This window comes from Schistocerca piceifrons, chromosome 11 (genome assembly GCF_021461385.2).
Source record: "Schistocerca piceifrons isolate TAMUIC-IGC-003096 chromosome 11, iqSchPice1.1, whole genome shotgun sequence".
Lineage (NCBI taxonomy): Eukaryota > Metazoa > Arthropoda > Insecta > Orthoptera > Acrididae > Schistocerca > Schistocerca piceifrons.
The window spans coordinates 9,353,659-9,360,133 of NC_060148.1; the positions used below are offsets into that span (position 1 = coordinate 9,353,659).

The window sequence follows — 6,475 nt, forward strand, 5'->3', positions numbered from 1 at the left end:
AGCGAACGTTATTCTCCGTTCCCCACGTCATATTTCAGTTTGTCCACATTCTACGAACACACAAAAACTCAAAACTTATGCAACTAGTGTTGCCAAAATTGGAACACGCCAAAAATGCTTTGTTTGACCAACGAGTTGCGCAAACGCGCGGCGCGCATACGCAATGGCCGGTACCACAGTTGCCTGCAACCTAGTGTCGTCGTGTAAACTAGGCTTTACTGTATTCATCTCCTTAACAGCATAAACGACGTAAGACGTAATTACAGCAGCAAGTACAAAGCAACGGAAACTGAAAACAAGAAACAAAACTAGTAGTATGAAAACATGCACGCGTCGAAGCGTCAGCGCAGCCAACTTACGCTGCATGCCCGTATCTTGCCGGGCCGAGACGGCGAAAGGAGGAAAAGCCACTTGGCGTTGTAAAAGCTCTTGACGTTGTTTTATGAACTTTTTCCCCGTAAAAGCTTCACTTTCCTTGTCAAAAAGGGAAAGCTTACTTTTCGTTTCGCGCGTTTTTTTATTTCGTACGGTTTCTCAAACGAATTTGAAAAAACATTCGGTTTTAAAAATTGCTTTTATACACATGGTTATTCAGCATCTGCGCTTATTAATAAACCCTTTACTCTTTCATAATTCGTAACAGCAGTTGTGAAATGATACTATTTGCCAACCACGCGCACTTTATTTACAAATATTGTAGTGAGAAAAAGGTACTAATTTTTACCTCCGCGACGTCCGGTAATACTGGACACTGATCTGCTACGATTTTACAATGGTCCACACTTTATATTATAAAAGGCAAACAATTTTATTGCCATCCTACAATTAGCAAGAATGTGCATTACGCGTTGGAACTAGATGGATAAATTAACCTGAGACTGCTGTGGATGGACTGTAATAAAAGCTTGCAACATTATACATTGGAGATGAAAACGGCAGCTGCTGAAAAATATAATTACATTTATGGATGTGTCCACCTCCAAGTTTGATTAATACACGTTTGTTATTCTGGGAAAGAGTTCTGTAGCACCACAAGGCGTACATTATTACATGATTCAGATCGACCCTTTCTCCAGCTTCAAAGACCTGAAACTTGTGTTGCGTTTGGCTGCGTCAAGGTCACACCAGCAGTGCCGCGTTTGACTACTGGCGCGCGGTTTCTCGGGGTCCTATACATAGACAGTATTGTTTGTTTCAGGTGTCGAAACAATTCATCAGGACAAAAAAATATAGTTCCACTTAGCCGTTGATTCATTACATTAATTTCCTAAGGAAAATAGTTTCGTAAGAGGTATACATATAGTTCCACTTAGCCACGGATTCATTACATTAATTTCCTAAGGTAAACACTATTCGTAAGAGGTATACATATAGTTCCACTTAGCCACGGATTCATTACATTAATTTCCTAAGGTAAATACTATTCGTAAGAGGTATACAAACCATTTATGAATAGTATTTACCTTAGGAAATTAATGTAATGAATTAAAGGAACTATATTTTTTGTCCTGATGAATTGTTTCGACAGCTGGAACAACCAATACTGTCTATGTATAGGGCCCCGAGAAACCGCGCGCAACTAGTCAAACGCGGCACTGCTGGTGTGACCTTGACGCAGCCAAACGCAACACAAGTTTCAGATCATACGGCGATGGTCGCAGCGCAAAATGCAAGCCAGATTGATATCATCGCCTGACGATGATGTAATGAGCAGCGCTTATGCAGGTTAAATGGACCGGCAAGACTCAACGCTTTCGATTCATCGCCTTGTCATGCTGGCGGGCAAGGAGGAGGCAGCTCTCTTAGAAATCGTTCAACCCATGAGAGCGGTCGGTTCCCACGTCGTCTGAGGCAACTGGGGGAAGAAAAACTAAAGAAAAACCAATTCTGATTTCACGACACACGGTATAGATCAGATAATCTTCTCACAATGGCAGTGGACCACTGGAAAAAGAAAGGCTGTCATGACAAACGGCACTATGCATTGAGTGTGGTACCTACAAAAAATATCAATGGCAGCAAGGGGCGTGGTGGGAAAATCGGCACAAACAATGATGTCGAAATTGAAATGCACTGAACAAACTAATAATAAACCGTGATTTTCGAGAGATAAATAAGTATAGGAACCTTACTACACGTGACTAATTTTGGAAATAAATGTGCTGTCAATTGGAATGAAATTATGAAAGGCTGTGCTGAAATGCGCTTTAGAGATCATGAAATGGTTGGCGGAGAATGCACCACAGCAGAAACACGAATCTATATTTAGCAAAGTAAAAATGGTAAAGTGCGATTGGTATTCTGTTAAGTGAAAAACACACACATTGTACGGTCAGTCTTGCGGCACGCTGAAGCAAAGAAATGAAAACAGAATCACAAGTAATTATCAAGGACACGAATAGTGAAATAGAAACGCAATACAGAAAACGAGGCCTGCTATTACAAGGTACGTCTGTGGCACAAATGCAAGTGATTAAGTTTCGCCTACCCACATATATTCAAATAAATATAGTCCTACAACTCCTTAGACTGCCTTGTTCCTTAATTCCTTAATTGCAGACCACGTTTCTTCAATGCTGCTTGCGTGCGCTTCAGTTCTTGTATCCTTGAAATGAGGGCTATGATTTACGGAAAGGTGCTTGTATGCATCTTTTAGGCACTTATACGTACTGAACTACTGCTATCCTAGGAAATATAACTATTTTCAAAATTACCTGTTTCGATTCCTCTTCACAACACAACAAAGGCACGTATCAGAGCCTCTTTCAATAGCACCTCAGTTTCCCTAATTACATCTCTCCCCACAAGTTTTTCATTTTTCTTGAAACACACAAATATAAACTCCACTGCAGTGCTCTTTCCAGTCAGCAACAGATTGGCAGCCAAGTTGTAGCTCTTAAATGTGTGTGCTGCTACATTCACACACCCAATAGTACGTCAGTTGCACAATGGGATTTAGTAGTAATGCGCTACCTAGAAACCAGGAACCTTACCTAACTGACACTGTTTCTCGTGCCCATTATTCCCTTTTACCCGATGCTTCCACATGAATCCGTTAGTCAAAGGCACACTTTACACCTTCTATCTCTTGCGATAAATCCACGCGCCACACACCACTCTAGAATCTGCTTCTCGTCTTTCCGACTATAAAAACTCCTGATCAACGCGCCAGCTCATTTTTGAAAGCAACTGAAACACTAACTGCATGTTCGAACCGAACATCATTTGAAAAGACGCCCAACGATGCACTTGTCGAATGAAGCCAAAGACAATGCACGAAAGAAAACATAGATGGAATGTTTAATGCCAGTATCTCCAACTAATCACAAACTACAGAGTTCGTTCAAGTAGATGCCGTGAGCTCACGCGCATGCGCACACGTGAATTCGCATTAAGCAACGCGTTCCCGGTTCCTGGAAGTTGTGTGTATAACCCACGCATCAACCAACCAATCGCTCGCTCGACAAATTGCACCTGTGTAGGCGTTTTGACCTGGCGACCTCACACTGTCATTAACATTGCCAAAAACTGTCAACTGACATCGCGATTTTGCAAGGTTACGATGTCGAACACCCAAATGAAAGCGCGTGTTTCAGTTAGATTAGCTACAGCTTGCAAGCAACAGAAAACTATGAAGAAGAGGAGATAAGTCCGTGAATAGTTGGGGAGAAAAGAGCAACTGGTCACTTGTTAATTTACTGACTGCATTCAGAACCACGGACTCGAAAAATTTCATAAATTACTTTCCGATGAGTCTCGCATAGTATGCCAAACTATTAGCGTGGATATGATGTAAAACATAGAAGCAAAAAACGTTAACGGGAGAGGCAATAACAGTCGACAAGAGACTGGGATTAACTTAGAGATTTATTGCAACAGGCAGGTCATTATAATGCTCTGAGCTTAGTTCTGTAATATCTGCTAGCACATTTGGTAAGATTCTGTGGACATTTGTGAAGGTATTATATTTGCTTGGCGAGAACCTGTTAAACCGAGCGAGGTGGCGCAGTGGTTAGCACACTGGACTCATATTCGGGAGGACGACGGTTCAATCCCGTCTCCAGCCATCCTGATTTAGGTTTTCCGTGATTTCCCTAAATCGTTTCAGGCAAATGCCGGGATGGTTCCTTTGAAAGGGCACGGCCCATTTCCTTCCCAATCCTTCCCCAACCCGAGCTTGCGATCCGTCTCTAATGACCACGTTGTCGACGGGACGTTAAAACAACACTAACCTAATCGAGAACCTGTTCGGGCAATTAAAGTACGACCTCCTGTATTTTGGTTTTTAGGTTTCGTTTCTGATATTTATCCGATATGAAATCTAAAAACCGAAATACAGATAGATTAGATCTTAGATTTAATTTCCCGTAAGTATTGGATGTAAAACCGAAATATAGTCAATGGACTTTTACTCATAAAATGTACTTGCTTCCTTGTTGTAAGTCTGAAGTCCAGTCTGTATTCAAGCCTTCTGCTATGAGGAGCTACGCGTGAGATTTCATTTTACAGTTGTTAAAAGTCTTCATTTCGTATGAACTTACCTGATGATGTATTTGTTAGATGATGCGTGCCACACCACGATTTGTCATGAACATCTTTTGTTTTAATTAGGTGCTTTACCACGATGTATTTCCTCAGGAAATTATAAATCATGTTCAGATTTCAGGTTCAAAAATGGCTCAAATGGCTCTGAGCACTATGGGACTTAACTACTGAGGTCATCAGTCACCTCACACTTAGAACTAATTAAACCTAACTAACCTAAGGACATCACACACATCCGTGCCCGGGGCAGGATTCGAACCTGCGACCGTAGCAGTCGCGCGGTTCCAGACTGAGCGCCTAGAACCGAACAGCCACCGCGGCCGGCTCAGATTTCAGGAATTTGGAAGGTAGTAATTGTGGGGATGGCAGGACAACGCTGAATTTGAGGTCCTCAAAACTTCTGCCAATTGGTAGAAACTAAATGTAGCTAACAGCGTCTCCTAGCAGCTTGAAGCGTCTCACGACTATTTTTCTTTAAGAATGGTTTTGTAATGTCCAGCAGCTCCGAAATACGAGTTTCATTCAGCCTTACGTAATTGCGAAAATCGGCGGCTCCCAGCTCGGTAAGTAACACATCGTAGATAAATTTGGTTCTTTTCATTAGACGCTTCTTTGCCCACAGCTTTCTCTCGCCTTTTTTGGCCTTGTTACCTCTAAATTAGCCAAGGCAAACTTAAACTTTTGCTTCTGTGTAAAACCAAATGGAATCTCGTAAAATATAAACTCGATGAACTTAAATCGTAACAGGGCGGACCTCTAAACGCCGACTGCCGTCGGTCGGGACATGTGTGGGCTGCCACGAAACTTGTCGGTTCATCGGCCAGTCGGTCGATAAATTGGTGCGCGAGAGCAGACAGACAGACAGACAGACTATCCGGAAAAAAATTTTCTGGCTGTTCCAAGCTGCCCGATCGCGCATGCGCACAGCTCTCTGTGTTAGAATGGGGGTAAACTCCACGAGACTCTTGTCAGTGGCGAGTTCTATCAATCTTTCGGAAGCAGCACTATTTTAATAACAATGCCGGTAGAAAAAGCAACAAGCACGTATCGGTTCAGCATTGCTGTGACAATAATGACCGTATATATGAACATAGTAACTGCTCTCGAAAGAAAAAATACCACTGATGACCATTGCAGCTTCTCTAGAATACATGATGGTTGTTCAAACAAAATTTACATGATAGTTAATTGAAAACCTCAGCTGCCGACAGGTGGTGTTGATATACCTCGATGTGGACAGCTGAAAATGTGTGCCCCGACTGGGACTCGAACCCGGGATCTCCTGCTTACATGGCAGACGCTCTATCCATCTGAGCCAACGAGGACACAGATGAATGGCGGACTGCAGGAACTTGTCCCTCGCACGCTTCCCGTGAGACCCACATTCCCAGCTGCCAACAATCTACAAACATAATGTACCTAATAGATATTTGACCATCCACTCATTACTCGAGCACACTAAGGTGATGATTCGCGTAAGAGTTCGGGCAACCTGTGCGCATTCACACAGACGAAGGTCAATGGCTGTGTAGCCTTAAACTACATCTATGATGACAGTAACTGTTCTTGAAAGAACAGATACTGTAGATGACCGTGCAGCTTTTCCCTGGAATAAATGATGACTAACTGAAACCCTCAGCTGCCGACAGGTGTTGTTGATATACCTCGATGTGGACAGCTGAAAGTGTGTGCCCCGACCGGGACTCGAACCCGGGATCTCCTGCTTACATGGCAGAAGCTCTGTCCATCTGAGCCACCGAGGACACAGATGGATAGTGCGACTGCAGGGACTTATCCCTTGCACGCTTCCCGTGAGACTCACATTCCCAACTGTATATAGTTGAAGGCTACCCAGCCATTGACCTTTGTTTGTGCGAATGCGCACAGGTTGCCCAAACTCTTACGGGAATCGCCAAAGCATGCGCGAGTA

The 6,475-nt window shown here is 43.1% G+C and overlaps 1 non-coding gene across 1 annotated transcript; it reads right to left on the reverse strand.

Moving 5' to 3' along the window:
* Positions 1 to 6,234: 6,234 nt before the first annotated feature.
* On the reverse strand, positions 6,235 to 6,308 carry Trnat-ugu. Its single transcript has one exon. It is a non-coding gene; the product is annotated as a tRNA-Thr (tRNA).
* Positions 6,309 to 6,475: the final 167 nt, after the last annotated feature.